Source organism: Bos grunniens, chromosome 15, assembly GCF_055505025.1.
Source record: "Bos grunniens cultivar Pamir isolate PY7600 chromosome 15, Bosgru_T2T1.0, whole genome shotgun sequence".
Taxonomy (NCBI): Eukaryota; Metazoa; Chordata; class Mammalia; order Artiodactyla; family Bovidae; genus Bos; species Bos grunniens.
In genome coordinates, this window is record NC_141179.1 from 10,465,310 (window position 1) to 10,484,208 (window position 18,899).

Consider the following 18,899-nt stretch of genomic DNA (forward strand, 5'->3'; position numbering starts at 1 on the left):
CAGGAGGATGTACATGGGTTACATGCAAATACTTTCCATTTTATTATAAGAAACTGCAGTTTTGGTGTTAGTATAGGGTCCTGAGACCAATCTTCCAGGGACATAGAAAGATGATCATACAATAAGGTTTAAAAACAGACAAACAGCAACAGCAAAAACTCTAGAGATTTAAAAATGTATAAATTATACATACATACTCTGTGGGAGAGGGAGAGGGTGGGAAGATTTGGGATAATGGCATTGAAACATGTAAAATATCATGAAAACGAGATGCCAGTACAGGTTCGATGCACGATACTGGATGGTTGGGGCTAGTGCACTGGGACGACCCAGAGGGATGGTGTGGGGAGGGAGGAGGGAGGAGGGTTCAGGATGGGGAACACATGTATACCTGTGGTGGATTCATTTTGATATTTGGCAAAACTAATACAATTATGTAAAGTTTAAAAATAAAATAAAATTTAAAAAAATGTATAAATTAAAAACAGCAAGATTTTCTCTTATATATAAAAAAAATTTGTGGCTCAGATGGGCAGCAGACCACCAAACAGTGACCATAATCTATTTTTGGTGCAAGTTTGGCTTTAGGAAGTGGGTTGGAACTTCTCAGTCCAAACACAGAGCTGGTTATCTCCAGGTGTCGTGTACAATCCATTTTTCATCACACATCAAAATTAAATCGAGAAATGGTCCATTGTTGTTACATAATATAAGAAAAGAGACTTCAAAACAGTGATTTAAAACAATTTTCCGTCAGTTCATGAGGCAGCCACTTAATCAAACTTTTTCACCTTTCCACTTTGCTTCAAATTCTGAATGATGGTAGAATGATTCCCCTTGAGTTCTTTGGTAACTTCTGGTGTAGTTGAAAGAGAATTAGCTTTGATGATCCTCTCCACTAGTCTTTGTCAACTTCTGATGGCTGGCCACTGTGCTCAGCATCTTCAAGGCTCTCTTCTCATCTCCTCTGCAAAACTTCTTGATTCCCCACTGCACTTTATGTTTGTTAGCAGTTCCTTGGCCAAATGTGTCATTGATGTTGCCAGTTGTCTTGGCTGATTTATGATCAATTTTGAACTCAAATAAAAATTACTCAGATTTGCTTTTTGTCTAACATAATATCTATAGTCTAAAATACATATAAAATAAATGGCAGGTAATAAGTCATTTGCAAAAAAACATTAAGTGAGAAATGTGCATTAAAATGATGCATAACATAATCACATTTATTTAAGAATGTATTCCAATATCAAACATCAAAGTTCAAAAATGCAAAACTGCAATTAATTTTCCACTAACCTAATAATATACTATATGCCTGTCAGGAAGCAACAGTTAGAACTGGACATGGAACAACACACTGGTTCCGAATAGGAAAAGGAGTACATTAAGGCTATATATTGTCACCCTGCTTATGTAACTTCTATTCAGAGTACACCATGAGAAACGCTGGGCTGGAAGAAGCACAAACTGGAATCAAGATTGCCGGGAGAAACATCAATAACCTTAGATATGCAGATGACACCACCCTTATGGCAGAAAGTGAAGAGGAACTAAAAAGCCTCTTGATGAAAGTGAAAGAGGAGAATGAAAAAGTTGGCTTAAAGCTCAACATTGAGAAAGCGAAGATTATGGCATCTGGTCCCATCACTTCACGGGAAATAGACGGGGAAACAGTGGAAACAGTGTCCGACTTTATTTTTTTGGGCTCCAAAATCACTGCAGATGGTGATTGCAGCCATGAAATTAAAAGACAGTTATGACCTACCTAGATAGCACATTAAAAAGCAGAGATATTACTTTGCCAACAAAGGTCCATCTAGTTAAGGCTATGGTTTTTCCAGTGGTCATGTATGGATGTGAGGGTTGGACTATGAGCACCGAAGAATTGATGCTTTTGAACTGTGGTGCTGGAGAAGACTCTTGCGAGTCCCTTGGACTGCAAGGAGATCCAACCAGTCCACCCTAAAGGAGATCAGTCCTGGGGTTCATTGGAAGGACTGATGCTGAGGCTGAAACTCCAATACTTTGGCCACTTCATGGGAAGAGTTGACTCATTGAAAAAGACCCTGATGCTGGGAGGGATTGGGGACAGGAGGAGAAGGGGATGACAGAGGATGAGATTCAGTGATATACGTAAGTTTGGGTGAACTCCAGGAGTTGGTGATGGATAGGGAGGCCTGGTGTGCTGCTATTCATGGGGTTGCAGAGTCGGACATGACTGAGCGACTGAACTGAACTGAACTGAATAATATACTTAATCGTGAAAATGCCCTATATCCTGACAGAGCTTAATCCAAAACAGACCCTCACTTCATTGAGTCCTTTCTAGACCATTCAGCAAAAGCACATACTGTATATCAAGCCCATTGAAACTCATTGTTAGTGACACTCTGTGGTTCACTGTGATGTATGATCTCCCTTGCTGCAACAAGTCAGTAAATCTAATTTTGTTCAATATCAGCTAAGTCAAGCAGAATGGACTGTCATTGTGTATTATGAGATGAGAAAAGAGTTTCAATTGTTTGTAGTCTCTGATATAGAAATAACAGGAATTAGTTACTACATTTGAAGTGTTATTTTTGAAATATTCATCAGACAAGAGGCATAATTATCAGCTCAGCACATTTCTTTCTCCTTTGCACTCTCATTATAGCAGGCTGAGTAAATAAGTGACTAGGATAACTGGGAGAAACTCAAATTGCCAATACTTTCCAGTATGCTGGGGAATACTTCTTGCCATCCAGCATGGATAAAGAATTCTGATCATAACATGGGCAGATAATCCCTGAAAAAGCAAGTCAACTGTGTCTTAACAATGCCATTGTTAGATACCTTAGATAGGATGCCTGAAAAAGAAAAACAAACAAACAAAAACTACATTTATATTTGTTTTTAAGCACATTTACTTTGGGATGACCTGGTCCCAGAAGGAAAAGATACATGAAATAGTTCTCATTCAACCCAAATTTTGGAGTCAAACGTCAGCTGAACTGTGGTCTTCAGATAATGTAAGCAAGAAATGTCTATACACTGTTTTAAGCTCCTGACATTTTGGGGCTGTTTATTATGACAGATGGGCTTCCCTGATGGCTCAACAGGTAAAGAATCTGCCTGCAATACAGGAGATGCAGATTCCGTCCCTGGGTTGGGAAGATCCCTGAAGGAGGAAATGGCAACCCACTCCAGGATTCTTGAATGAAAAACAAACAAACAAACAAAAAATCCCATGGACAGAGTAGCCTGAGCAACTAAACACAGCTTATTATGACAGTTATCAGAAGATGAAATGTTATGTTATTCACTCACTCGTGTCTGACTCCCTGCAATCCTATGGACTGTAGCCTGCCAGGCTCCTCTGTCCATGGGATTCTCCAGGCAAGAATACTGGATTGGGTTGGCATTCCCTTCTCCAGGGGATTTTCCTAAACCAGTGATCAAACCCATGTCTCCCACATTGCAGGCAGATTCTTTACCATCTAAGCCACCAGCATATAACTAATATACCGACTCTCTAGAGTAAAAAGCTGCAAGTGGAAATTGGATCAAAATTCTCAATATACAACATCCAAATACTTTTATAATCATACAATATTTCCTTCTTTGTGACTCCTCTCACCTCCCTTAACTTTCTTCTGAGTCATCTGCAAATACAATATTCCTGGTATCTTCACCAGATGGATCATTTTCATTCTAACTCAGATTTAGCCACATTGCTGGATAATTTTATGATTCATATAGAAAGTGAAAAGTCAAAGTCACTCAATTGTGTCTGACTCTTTGTGACTTCATGGGCTATTCAGTCCATGAAATTCTCTAGGCCAGAATACTGGAGTGGGCAGCCTTTCCCTTCTCTGGGAGATCTTCCCAACCCAGAGATGGAACCCAGGTCTCCTGCATTGCAGGCAGATTCTTTACGAGCTAAACCACAAGAGAAGCCCAATAATACTGGAGTAGGGTAGCCTATCCCTTCTCTAGCTCATCTTCCTGACCCAGGTATGGAGCCACCTGGAGCCGGGGGTCTTGTGCATTGCAGGTGGATTCTTTACCAACTGAGCTATCAGGGAAATCCTATGATTCATATAGATAATCCATTTGTGGTAGATTAAATCTGGATGTATATTTTTTTAATCTTGTCTCATTGAGACAGATCGTTATTTTCACTACTTGAATCTATGCTGACCTTCTGAATTGTTATGATCAAAAGGATATGGTGGAAGCTTTTCTGCAGGAATTCTGCTATGTGTAGTTCAATAAGTCTTGCAATGTCCAGCTTTACCAGTTTGGGACACTGCCGTAAGATCAGTTTAGCTTACTGAAGGGAGAACAATATTTCCCAGACCAAGCATCACCAAGTGTCAGATATGTGAGAAATACTAACCTGTTATTGGTTTAAGCCACTAAATTTTTGGATTGCTTATTATAGAGCAATAGTTAACAAAAATTTCATCCAATAACTTTCATTTACTGTTCTTTAATAACCTCATTTTCAGTAATCTTCACTTCTCAATAAATTATCTTGGGTATAGTCTCAGCCTTGTTATCAATTAGACTATTCTCTGATAACTTCAGGTCAACAATTTCATCCCTCCTACTAAAATATACTGTTTCTCCTTTTTTTTTCACTCTTCAGTCACATGGCTTTACATTTTCTTCAGGTCTGCTGCTGCTACTGCTAAGTTGCTTCAGTCATGTCTGACACTGTTTGACCCCATAAACAGCAGCCTACCAGGCTCCCCCGTCCCTGGGATTCTCCAAGCAAGAACACTGGAGTGGGTTGCCATTTCCTCTCCAGATCTAGTTTCCTTTATATCCCTCTTCTTTCCTGTGTAACCTGGAAACCACAATTGAGAATGTAACACACACTTGTGTTGGCATACAGCATGTTCCACAGACACTTTCCTTCCAAGAGTTCCATCCTTCCAGAGATTTCTAGTATATTTGGTGGAAGTACTATTCACCACCCAGTTATGGAAATCACAAATGACTTATCTCCTTCTCTCACTATCTTTTTATCTCAATAATCAAACATGCGGATTTTATGTTAGCTCCCTCTATTTTATATACTGGGAAACTGAAAACAAGAGAGATCAAATGACTTGTGCAGAACTTCATAGAGCTTCCCTGGTAGCTCAGCTAGTAAAGAATCCACCTGCAATGCAGGAGACTGCTTGCAATGAGGAGACGTGGTTTGATCACTGGGTCAGGAAGTTCCCCTGCAAAAGGAAATGACAACCCATTCCAGTATTCTTGTCTGGGAAATCCCATGGACAGAGGATTCTGGAGGGCTACAGTCTATGAGTCACAAGAGTCAGACAGGACTTAGTGACTAAATAACTACACTCAGAGCTTCACGGCCAATAAAAGTTGGTACCAAAGTTCAGATGTATTTAATGTCAATGTTTTTGCTTTAAATTTAGTCAAATGGATAGGTTGCTTATTGTTGTTATTTTTCCTTTTAAACTTATATGGGAGGAAAAATAAACATGAAATTTGAAATAGATGTGCTAAAAAATAGCAGATCTTTTTCCAGTGTTGAAATTAGACCTTTAACTATTGGTCATTAGTCAGATAATTAGAGCTTAGAGTGTATTAAATTCTGTTGTATCATTTACCAGTTAGTGAATTGTAAATGACCTCCTTTGAATAACAGTGAAATATTCTGATAAATCCCGTGATTATTATCTGCTTATACTTTTGGGTTATATGTATGACATTTAAAATTGAATTTAAGAAATAATACATTTGTCATTGATTTTTGTCATACTTTAGAGGATATTTGCCATAATTTAGAAGAATATGTGGTAAATTTCCAGTGTTTTTTAAAGAAAAATGTATTTGTGAATTTTTAAGTATTATATTGGTGATGAAAGCATAAATTGATATTTTTATTTCATTAAAAATACAAAATTGTTAATGAAATCACAAAACTATGTATATGAATGATTTTATTTTAATGTAATTTTTAAATTTATTTATTTTAATTGGAGGTTAATTAATTTACAATATTGTATTGGTTTTGCCATACATCAACATGAATCCACCACAGGTATACACGTGTTCCCCATCCTGAACCCCTCTCCCACCAATGCAATTTTTTAATAATTAAGAATAATGAAAATATTAATTTTAATTAAATAAAAATAGAAAAACATGAGATGTAAGCATGAGATATGATGTACTGAAGACATCTCTTAAAGACAATCTCCTCTTATTCTTTAAGGGTGCCTCATTATTTTTCTTTATATTTCTGTTTTCAATAGTCCATCCAGTTTTATACCCTCATCATTAGGCTTTTCTGGATTTAAAACCTCTAATTAAAATCTTAACTTTTTGTTTTTTCTTCTTTGTTTTATTTGGCATTGTCTTACTCCTCATTGCCAATATATATAAATATGTATATATATATATTTTTTTTCTCAGCTTGATTATCTCCCAAACATGAAAAATCTTGATAATGCTAGTCATCCTTTACTGATAAAGGAATCTGATATGTACCTTACAGTGAAATAAATAAGAGCCAGACCTCAAGCTATCAAAGGAAACCACAGGATCTAGTGCCTACTATGAGAAGGAGCTTTTTAGAAAAAAATTTTTAACTTCCTCATGCACATTTAACCCCTGCTTTTCTGTATACCAAATTTTCATCTATATTCCTTCCCCATGGTGAGGTCGCATAAGTCTGCAGACAACCCTTTTCTGTTTTTAGAAACCTGGGGTCCAGGGAGAGATCTCCTGCCCTCCCACCAGCTACTCTTTCAAAAAATAATTTTGATGTCCATTATATTAAGCACATAGGTGTTCCCTGGTTCATAGAGGATAAGTTCAAATTTTCCTTTACTAAACAACTCTTTAAATATTACGATTTGATATATAGATGCATATTTTAAAATGAGGGTGAAAAATCAGTTAGGTAAGATAAATAAGTTCTGGAAATTCATGTACAGTATGGTAACTACTGTTAACAATACTGTATTATAGCATTTGAAATTTGTGAATAGGGTAGATCTTAAGTATTCCACCATAAAAACTAACAAACACAAAGCTAATTTGTGAAGTGACAGATATGTTAACTAGCTTGTATGAGGTGATCATTTCAAAGTGCATACATCTATCAAGACATCAAGTTATAGTTCTGGTTCAAGATGGCAGAGTAGAAAGATGTGCACACATCTCCTCCTGTGAGAGCACCAAAATTGTAACTAGCTATTGAATAAGCATTGAAAGGAGGATGCTGGAACCTACCAAAAAAGATACTCCATATCCAAAGATAAAGAAGAAGCTGCACTGAGGTGGTAAGAGGGGTACAGTCAGGATAAAATAAAATCCTATACCTGCTGAGTGGGTGAGCCGCAAACTGGAGAACAGTAATATCAAAGAAGTTATTTCACTGTTTAAAAGGTTCTGAACCACATGTTAGGCTTCCCAGCCTGGGGATCTGACAAAGGGACTAGGAATCCCCAAGGAATCTGACCTAGAAGGTCAGCAAAGTTTGATAATAGGACTTCCATGGGACTGGGGGAAACAGAGACTCTGGTTTTGGAGGGCACAAACAAAATTGTGCAGGCACCAAGACCAAGAGGAAAGGAGTGGTGACCCCACAGGAGACCAAACCAAAAGTACCTGCTAGTGTTGGAGGGTCTCCTGTGAAAGCAAGTGTCAGCAGGGGCTCATCACAAGGACAGGGGCATTGGGAGCAACAATCCTGGAAGGATCAACTAGCTAAGCCCTCTTGGAGGTCACCATTTAGCCTACAACAGAGTCAGTAGACCCCCAGGGCTGAATCACCTCAGGCCAACCAATAGGGGGAAGCACAACTTCATCCATCAGCAGAAAACTGGATTAAAGCATTACTGAGCAAGGCCCTTCCCACCAGAGCAAGACCCAGTTTTCCCCACCACAAGTCTGTCCCATCAAGAAGCTTACAGAAGCCTCTTGCCTCCTCTATCAGAGAGCAGAAAGAAGAAGCAAGAAGAACCACAATCCCACAGTGGCTAGAACAAAAAAATCACCCTACAGAAAGTTAATCAGGATGAAAAAACAGAGGGTTTTGTCCCAGATGAAGGGACAAGATAAAACTCCAGAAAAACAACTAAATGAAGTGGAGATAGGCAACCTTCCAGAAAAAGAATTCATAATAATGATAGTGAAGATGATCCAGGATCTCAGGAAAACAATGAACAAAATGCAAGAAATGTATACCAAAGACCTGCAAGAACTAGAGAACAAACAGGAATTAATAGCAGAATAACTGAGGCAGAAGAATGGATAAATGACCTGGGGGGCAGAATGGTGGAAATCACTACCTCCAAACAGAATATTAAAAATAGATTAAAAAAAAAAAATGAAGACAACTGAAGGGACCTCTGGGACAAAACTAAACATATGAAAATTCACATTATATGGGTCCCAGAAGGATAATTAATAGAGAGAGAAGGATCTGGGAAAATATTTGAAATATTTGTTATCTAACAGCTGAAAATGTCCCTAACATGGAAAGGAAATAGTCAACCAAGTCCAGGAAGCACAGAGAGTCTTGGAAAGGATAAACCCAAGGAAGAACACACCAAGACACATAGCAATCAAACTGACAAAAATTAAAGACAAAGATAAAATATTAAAAACAACAAGGGAAAAATGACAACATACAAGGGTACTTCCATAAGGTTATCAGCTGATTTCTCAAGAGAAACTCTGCAAGCCAGATGGGAATGGCACAAAATATTTAAATCTATGAAAGGTAAGAACTTAAAAGCAAGAATACTCTATCCAGTAAGACTCTCATTCAAATTTGATGGAGAAATTACAAAACCTTTCCAGACAAGCAAAAGTTAAGAGGATTCAGCACCATCAAATCAGCTTTACAACAAATGCTAAAGGAATTTCTCTAGGCAGGAACCATAACAGAAGGAAAAGACTAATAGAAAATAAACTGAAAACAATTAAGTTATGGTAATAAGGTCATACATAATTACCTTAAATGGAAATGGAATGAATGCAAAATAATGGATTAAACCAAAAGATATAGACTGGCTGGGCAGACAAAAATATGTACATGTATGCACTTACCACAACACTCTGCTTGATCTCGTATTATTGTATGTAATTATTTTATTTTACGAGGCTAATCATATTCCCATTATGGCTTGCAATTGTGTCTGGCTATTGATTGTGAAACTGATAAACATGTTTTACTATCGTGATTATGTAACTCTTATTTAATATTATTGTATCTTGATTGGTCAATAGAAAAATTATAGAAATCTGTATCACCAAAACTACCATTTAATAGAAAACACCTGTAATCCCCTGTTAAAATCCAGATGCATATCAGAATTATCTTGGAATTTTTTGAAAAATACAAATGCCACATATTCCTTTTCCTCCAAAGCTCCAGATATGTTTCTAATGAGCAACCATGTTTAAAAACAACCGGACTATATGATGATCTTTTACTTTTATCTAGTTTCACATTTTCTATTTCATATTCAGTGCTATTTCATCTAGTTTATGTTTTCAAATTTCTCCACTCTCTTCATTTTTTTTTTAATAAGGTTCTTTCCCAGGCCTTTATCAAGCATAGTAGGAAAGCTTCTATATACATAAATGTATAATATCTATATATACATAGTTTACAAAACTTATGAATTTTTGCTTAAATAAAAATTATGACATTTTTATTCCACTTTTTTTTTTTACTTAGGTTAAATAGAATGCCAGATTTCTAATTAAAAAAAAAAAGATATTCAACAAGCAACAAAGATTTACTGTAATACAGGGAACTATAGTCAATATCTTATAATAACCAATAATGGAAAATAATTAAAAAAATAATATATGTGCATATGTATAACTGAATCATCTTGCTGTGCACCTGAAACACTGAAAGTCAACTATATATATAAAGCTCAACTTTTTATATATATATATATATATATGTATAAAGCTCAAAAAATAATAATAAATAAAATGAATCTTGGTATCTGGGGGGAAAAAGACATCAAGTTTTACACCTTAAGTATATACAATTGCTTTTTTGTCAAATATGATGCCAAAAGCTTGGCCTCTGTACATTGGGCCAAACTGAACCTTAGAGTTGCTTTACGTTTTTGTCAGGCAAATGTGGACACAGTGGGTTCCTGCCCCGCAAAATAGGAAAATACATCCTCGAGGCATGAGGGCATGCCAACCCAAAAGACACAAAGAGAAGAGAGAGAGAGAGAGAGAGCATGCGTGGGAGGGAGACCCCCTCCACCCCAACCAGGCCCTTTGGCTCCTCTTTTATATGTATTTTCCCTTATTTTCTAAATAAAACTGAGCCGTAACACAGAGCTGTAACACTGATTCATCTGAGAGCTGTAATGCAGGTCCGTCGCTTCAAATTTTTGTTGTGACAAGACAGAACCGAGGAAATTACACACTCCCTTGACAGATACATCATAGTATGGTAAGCACTACATTAGAGATAGGAACAAACTACTGAAAGATACTGAATACTTTCCCCAAAATTATTTTCTTACTTCTTACATTACATAATGCTCTAATTATTTTATGCTATTTTCTTTTCATATGCATTCTGAATTCCTAAAATATATTTATTAAAAAATGGCTAATTACAGTTTCAGTTCAGTTCAGTTCAGTTCACTCAGTCATGCCCGATTCTTTGCGACCCCATGAATCGTAGCACGCCAGGCCTCCCTGTCCATCACCAACTCCCGGAATTTACTCAAACTCACGTCCATCGAGTCGGTGATGCCATCCAGCCATCTCATCCTCTGTTGTCCCCTTCTCCTCCTGCCCCCAATCCCTCCCAGCATCAGAGTCTAATTACAGTTTAGATGTTTGTTAATATATATTTTTAAACATCTAAATTAAAACATACATATGACCCTGTTTAGATTGAATGTTTCAAAAGTAACTGATAAAAAGTACTTCATGAATTTGTGATGTTAGGTTTTGTAATTATAGGGGAGAAGTATTTGCCACTCTACTATGTATCTCTTTGGCATATTGTTTTAAATCAGTTGTTTTCTGAGAAACCACAGACCATGGAAGTGTCAGAAAACCAAGTAGGAGTTTCCCTTTTGTAAGAAACATTTGCATTTGTTAAAGAAATCTCCATTTCTAAGGGTGTCTTCCTCTTTGGTATCAGAAAGAGAAGGATGATCAAATATTTTTAAGTTTAACAATAGAAAATACTTAAATCTACATAACAATCTTACCCTTGTTTATTGTGCTCTTCCTGGTAAAGTAAAGTAAATGTCCTACAGTCGTGTCCGACTCTTTGCAACCCCATGGACTGTAGCCTACCAGGTTCCTCCGTCTATGGGATTTTCCAGGCAAGAATATTAGAGTGGGTTCCCATTTCCTTCTCCAGGAGATCTTCCCAATCCAGGGATTGAACCCAGGTCTCCCGCACTGTAGGCAGACGCTTTACTGTCTGAGCCACCAGGGAAGCCATAAATGACTATTCCTCACACTTAATATTCTCTTCTGTGTTTAGCTGAGGGTGCTATTTAAGATGAAGATTTCAGTCATTTTAGCAAGTTTTTCAGTTTTCATTGGTTTCTCCCATGTGTACATGTTCTTGAACCTTTTTTTTTCTTTTCATTTTCTCCTATTAATGTGTCTCATGCCAATTTAATTCGTAGACCAACCAGAAGAACCTAGAAGGGTAGAGGAAAATTTGCCGCCCCCCCCTTCAACATAATCTTAGATGTCAAACTGTTTAATAGAGGATTTTGTAGGTAAACATAGGCATAACCTGTATACAATGTGAACCAGACTTTTTAAGTCAGAGCATCATCCCAAGCTATATAGGGAAAAAAAGTACTTGAGAAATGTCTTATAGTTTAATTAAATCTTGATTTCCAGCTAAAATTTCTTTTTTTTTTTTTCCCCCAAATGGATCTAAAAATTGCAAGTTTTCTGTAAATCACTGAGGAGTCTCCATCCAGATATGAAACTACCCCTGCTTTCCCCTCACTTAAAGGTCCTCTATCACACCAGGCACCTGGAGTACATACTGCCTTCCTTCAGATTTTTTTTAAATATCTTTATATTTTTGTTTGTTAGTTTTTTATTGTTATTCAGTGACATATGAGTCATATTAAAAATTATTACTTTCATTCACTTTGCACTACATCTTATATGGTAACACAGACATTTGTTTTTCTAAATACATACGTTTTGATAATATAATGATGACCTAAGGGCTATCAAAATAGGACAACTGGGATATTTGTAAAGGGCCAACAAACGGTAAATGTGAAATTTATATAAATGTAAGATCAAAGCTAAAACATAATTTGATAATGTTTTCATTAATAGCAAGTATAAGTGTATGGGCAATGATGAGAGTTGCTCCACTGTAAAATGCATTTATCATAAGCATGTAAAGCAGAGCTTCTTTTGCCTTTTTTCCATATTAGTAGTTGATATGTATTTTTTGTTCTTTTTCTCCTTGTATGTATTACCAAGATGAACTTGGGTCCACCACTAATCTGCCATGCAGCAAAGCCAGTTTACTAACAGTAGGCTATAGTGAAGAGAAGTACAGTGTTTATTTGCAGGGCATCCGCAGGTGGCTCATTGGTAAAGAAACCTCCTGCAATGCAGGAGATGAGGGTTTGATCCCTGGGTTGGGAAGAACCCCTGGAGCAGGAAATGGCAACTCACTCCAGGATTGTTGTCTGACAAATCCCTTTGACAGAGGAATGTGGTGGGCTACAGACCTTGGGATTGCAAAAGAGCTGGACATTGCTTAGTGACTAAACAACAACAACAAGCAAGAGGAATGGGCAGCTCATGCTCAAAGGACCCAAATTCCTTGATAGCTTTCAGTGAAGGATTCTGAAAGGCACCACTTGATGTGAACATTGCAGCTTGTAGACTTTCTTCTGACTTGTTGATGATATAACAAGCGATGTTTTGGGAATTTAATCAATGTTCTGGTTCCAACCAGTATGGGGGTTTATTATGAGCTTGTGGTCAGCAGGTAGTCACCACCTTCCCCAGAGCAACTCAAAGATGTGTGTCAGATTGTTATACATGTTCCTAGAGGAGGAATTAGGACTCTTGCTTTATCACTGAACTAAGGTTTCCTGACTGCTTTTCCTTTGTTCTGTGTTTTCTCACTTCCCTAACTGGTGACTACTTGACTTTGCTCTTTGGACTCCGTGAAGGTCCAGAAGACTAAAGCCTGTTTCTGCAAACAAGAAACAGGAAACAAAGAGGAGCTTCTGTACCCAAGAGAGCCCCAGAAGGTGATGCTCAATTTCGCTCTACCCTTTTCTTTGACACACCTCAATCATGAAGTGGACAGGAGTAGAATAAGAAAAGAAAGTTTTGGATGAAAATGTTAATAATAAACTTAGCAGTAGAACTCGGTTTTAGGAGCGCTCAGCTTCATATGCTGTCAATAACTTCCTGTGAAGTCTCATTCTTTCTCAGTGGGTTTGGTACTTCACAGCTAAACATGTACACAGAAACATGCACAGTGAAAAATGCATAGGGGGCTTTTCATACTTAGCTGTCTAAAGGAAAGAGGACAGTATAATACCTAAGGCCACAGAAATTATACTTCAATTTTTGTGATTTTTTTTTCTTGATGAGAGTTTTTATATTAAAATATATAAATTAAAGCATTATTAAGGATAACTAAAAATAGCATGTAGCAGAACAAAGAGATCTCAAACTGAAAACAAAATTTGGGAACAATCTGACACCTAAAGCCTTATCCCTGTACCCAGAAAAGTTTGGCTCTCTTTTCTCCTTTAATATTGGATATCAAAATAAAGGTAAAACATCATCAATTTAAATTTTCCTGTAAGAAAATAGTCCATCTAATCCTCATCTTAATATTATTGAAATCATGTAAAAACACTGAACAATAACATCTTATTTGTATATTTCTCCAGCCTGCATATCTTACTTTTTGAGTAATAGCTCAATATATATTGTTGCAACTAGTATATGTATAGATGTGTATATACATATAAAATTTCAGGGAAAGCTATATAAATATATACAAAGAATATATTTTTTAGCATTTTATATAACTATGTTATATATAATTTTTAAAATTTATAGTTTTTATATGAATAGTTTTATAAAATGAATATAATTTGAGTAGAGTGACACATGCTATATTTAAAAATATTCCCTATAACTCATCCACCAGTTTTTTCTTATATATGTAAATAAATATTTATTTATGAGGTAAGGATTTTTATGCACTATAGAAAACATACACTTTCTCAAAACAAACAACAAATGGGCAAAAATAGAAACCTGAGGAGTCAGGCTCCTCCTTTCAACAGAGACCTGCAGAGCCAATTACTGTGAACTGAGCCAATGTATCCTGATAAAGGGTGGCACCTTGCCTCTGTGACAGCTGCTGGAAATCAGCCACTAATGCCTCCAGGCCTGTTCTCCCAACACCATACGAGAAGGGGTAAGGGAACAAACGCCCACAGGCATTAGTCTTTGTTATTCTTTACAAATATTTAATTCATAATATTCCAGTCTTTTCAAAAGTTTAGCAAATCATTTCAGTTTTACCACAAGAATCTTGTGTACAAACTAGCCCTGATCAAATTTAAGCAGTTATAATGTACCAATTGCAACACAGAGCAGTGACAATATCACTTGTTTTCATCCATGCCTGATTCTAGAGGCCACCTATCCCATTTATTTTTTTTTTTTTTCCCATTTCTGTACTTTAATGCCAACTCTCTCAGTCAAGGAATATGCATTAAATGTGACCATTAAAAAATGTGATTTATATTTACACAAAGAAACGTAACTTCAAAGATAGTACGACTTACGACAGGATTTCAATTACAGCATATAGCAGAAATATTTGAATTTCTCAATAGCAGCAACATTTCATCTTTTGATGGTAGGTTTGCATTTTAGAGGTAGCTGACAATTCTTCAAAGTCAAGCATGGAAAATAAGGTATGTGAATAATTTAAATAATGTGATCAAACCCAAGTTCATGTGCCCAAAGCACAGTGAGGCGAAACAAACTGAAACATCAGAGTTTGGAACAAAGGTTTATTGCAGGGCCAAGCAAGGAGAACAGATGGCTCAAAAGACCCAATCTCCTGGGTGGCTTTACAAGCAAAATTTGGTGGTGGTGGTGGTGGTGGTGGTGGTGGTGGAGTGGTTGTAACTTTCCTCTGATTGGTTGATAGTGAGGTAACAGGGTAGTGATCCAGGAATCTCAGTCATCAGCCTTCAGGTTCCAACTAGTCTGGGCTTTCTTCATCTGTGCTCAGCCTTAAGTTATCCTCTACCTGAGTGTGGTCCTGAGTTCCTGTGGAATAACTCAATGATTGTTATATACATATCTCTTGAGGAGGGGCCAGGTCTCTGTCCCATATTACACTATTGTTTACTGATTGTCTTTCCTTTGTTTCTGCATTCTTTCACTCTTCTATTCAGTAATTATTTGAATCTGCCCTTTGGAACTCAGAGAAGGTCTAGGAGCTTGAAACACTATTTCTTCAAACAAGCAACAGGAAAGGCTTCTGTACCCAGGAGTGCTCTATAGGGTTCTACTTAGTTTTGTTAATACTGTGCTTAGTCACAACCGAAACTCAATGACAACATTTTTCTTGGTTACCTAAAAACTGATAATTAAATGTCATTCCATCCAACCTAGACTGAAAACAAACAAAGCAAAAGCCCCAAACTGTGCAATGATGATATTTGTGAGAGTTAATCCAAAGATTATTGTGTAGATGAACTTGGTTCCCAATTTTTTCTTTTTTTTGGGGGGGCGGGGGGGGAAGGAAAGCTAAAAGTTAATTAGTTGCTCATTCCTGTCCAACTCTTTGCAACTCCATGGATGGCAGCCTGCCAGGCTCCTCTGCCCGAAGACCCTGGTTCCATCCCTGGGTCAGGAAGATCTCCTGCAGAAGGGAATGATAACCCATTCTAGTATCCTTGCCTAGAGAATTCCACGGACAGAGGAACCTGGCAGGCTACAGTCTATGGGGTCACAAAGAGTCAGACATGACTGAGCAACTAACTGTTTCAAACTTGATTTAGGTTTCTTGACTGATTATTTGTCTGTTTGTTTGAAATTTTGCTACAACTTTCGATTCCTCCAAATAATATAAAATAAAAATGTTTTGTTTATTTTGTTGTCAATATTAAAGGCCTTTATTTGTTTGCACAAATAGCTCAAGATCTTTGCAACTGCTCTCAGATTTTCCCTTCACCTGGTCGATTCAGGCCCCAATAGCATTCCTGGGGAAATGTAATTTGTCTATGGTTGACAAGTGTGTTATCATATATGTACTCATAGCACTGTTTCCTTTTTTTTTTCACAGCACATCTCATAATGATAATTATTTATTTACAAAAGTATCTATAAAATATCTGCTTCTTCTTAGACTCTAAGTTCCAATAGGAACAGATCTTAATTCTCTTGCTCACATATATATATATATCTAGCACCTCGCATAGTTCTAGGCTCCATGGTAAGTGCTAGATACAGGTACTAGGCCATATTTCTGTTTAAATTATTGTTAAATGAAAGTTTTTTGTTGAATGAATATGTAAATATTTACTTATTAAGTACAATAATAAATCCCCATATATTCTAGATAATGGGAAAAGAGCATGGGTTATCATATTTTTAGAAATTTTAACTTTATTTTTTACCATTACCTAGATGTGTTTATTGGAGAAGGCAATGGCACCCCACTCCAGTACTCTTGCCTGGAAAATCCCATGGACGGAGGAGCCTGGTAGATTGCAATCCATGGGCTCGCTAGGAGTGGGACACAACTGTGTAACTTTCAAGTAGACAACCTGAGCGACTTCACTTTCATTTTTCACTTTCATGCATTGGAGAAGGAAATGGCAAGCCACTCCAGTGTTCTTGTCTGGAGAATCCCAGGGATGGGGAAGCCTGGTGAGCTGTCGTCTCTGGGGTTGCACAGAGTCAGACGCTACTGAAGTGACTTAGCAGCAGCAGCAGCAGATGTGTTTATAGAGGCAAATTTCTCAATTGTACTTTGAGATAGTCAAAACTTTACCAAAATGTCTTGAAGATATTTTAAACTTAGAACATATCCAGCAAATAAATATTAATGGAAAATGACTTATAATTATACCACAATTTGATGGAACATATCAGCAAATAAGTTGCCATTCTGTGAACAAACAGCTAATATTCCTAATTGCTAATGAGAAACCAGTATAAATAAAATTCAGTATAAAATCAGGATTAGGAGCTCTTGCATCTGTGTCTAACAGACATGGACATTTTCCAAGATAAATTTAGCATTCCCCTTAGCTTGGCTAAATTACACAGATTTTTTTCCCATTATAGGTTCCTGACATTCCTTTTCTTATAATATTTACTTTAGAAAACCTGTGATTATAAATTACTCCTTTGCTTATTTGAAATGTATATAAATTTTCTCCTAACCTCTTGTCAGCTTTATTACCCACAGTATGTCTTCTGTCAAGGACCAGGAATCATCTCTTTGAAATGTATTCATCAAGGAAGATAGCATCTTATTTCTCAGTCTCTGTGGGAGGGTAGGAGCCTAAGTTTGATGGGTACCAATTAGGAAACACAGTGACCTACCTAATCACTGAGAAAAAACTCTGCAAACTCAGAAGAAACTCAATGTGCTTAACACATCCCATTGATCAATCTCCTCTGTAAGGTCCTCTAGTATTTTTCTGTTAGTGGCTCAGTGGTAAACAATCTGCCTGCCAATGCAAGAGATATGGGTTCAGTCCCTGTGTTGGGAAGATCCCTTGGAGAAGGAAATGGTGACCCATTCCAGCATTCTTGCAAGGTAAATCCCATGGGCAGAAGATTCTGGCAGGTACAGTCTATAGGGTCGCAAAAATGTCAGACATGAATTAGTGACTAAACAACAACAATTTTTCTGCTGGTTCACTCAGTACCATCTTTGTGAAATCATCCTGCCTTTGTCTCAACAGAGATGAGTTCAGTTCTCCTTTACTGCAATAACCTTGAAAGCTTTCTTTTGCTGTGTAACTTTGTCCAGTGCAATTTTTGCTGTGACAATTCAAACCCCATGTGAGGAATTTAGCAACCACAGGAACTAGAACAAGTTATTTGGCAATTTATCAATCACTATTCTGATTGATAAAATGGGGATTACATGTGTAATGTACCCAGCACTAGTATGAGAATTATACATGTAAAGTTCTCAACATAAACCTTGTGTGACATATTACAAGTACTGGCTTATTACTAATTAAATAATACACATCATTGTCACTGTAAGATCTTGTATAATGAAATTGATTGTTTTAGTATCTGAATATAAAACCAATATTCTCAAAATGAATTTTAAGTTGAAAATAACTGTGGGCATTTCAAAATTATATGTAGCTGTTTTTCCTTTGGGCTGAGAGTTCTGAATAGCATATTCAAGGGATTCTTGAATGACCCAATGAACACTAAGTTTTCCCAATTATTTTGAATTAACTGGAAAAAGGGAATGTGAGAACAGTAAAATGGGGGGAAAAAAACACAAAGCTATTTAGTTTCCTAGGCAGCTGATTTGGACACACGTTAGCACTGTGATCCCAGTTTTTTTAAGAATTGTGATCACATCAAAATTCTTTGAATCATAAGATCTTGAAAAATAAGTCCAAATGTCTACTGCAAACTGGTGTCAGAAAATATCATCAGTTTCAATTTAATATAGATATTCAGAAAATTGAATTTTAGGAACCGGGCAGTAACATAGTGCCAAGTCAATTACTTTTTATCTCAGAGTTACTACAACAGACTGAAATCATTTTCCCCCTAGCTGCCTAAAATGGGTTACAGCTTAAGATGTTCATAGGTGGGTGTTCATGATCTTAACTTATTCAATGTCTTCTTTAAATTCC

General features: G+C 36.8%; 1 protein-coding gene across 1 annotated transcript in view; it reads right to left on the reverse strand.

The window, feature by feature from the left end:
• The window catches only part of CNTN5 (contactin 5), a 1,678,169-nt gene that overhangs the window by 1,194,746 nt on the left and 464,524 nt on the right, over positions 1 to 18,899 (reverse strand). The gene's annotated exons all lie outside the window — the stretch shown is intronic.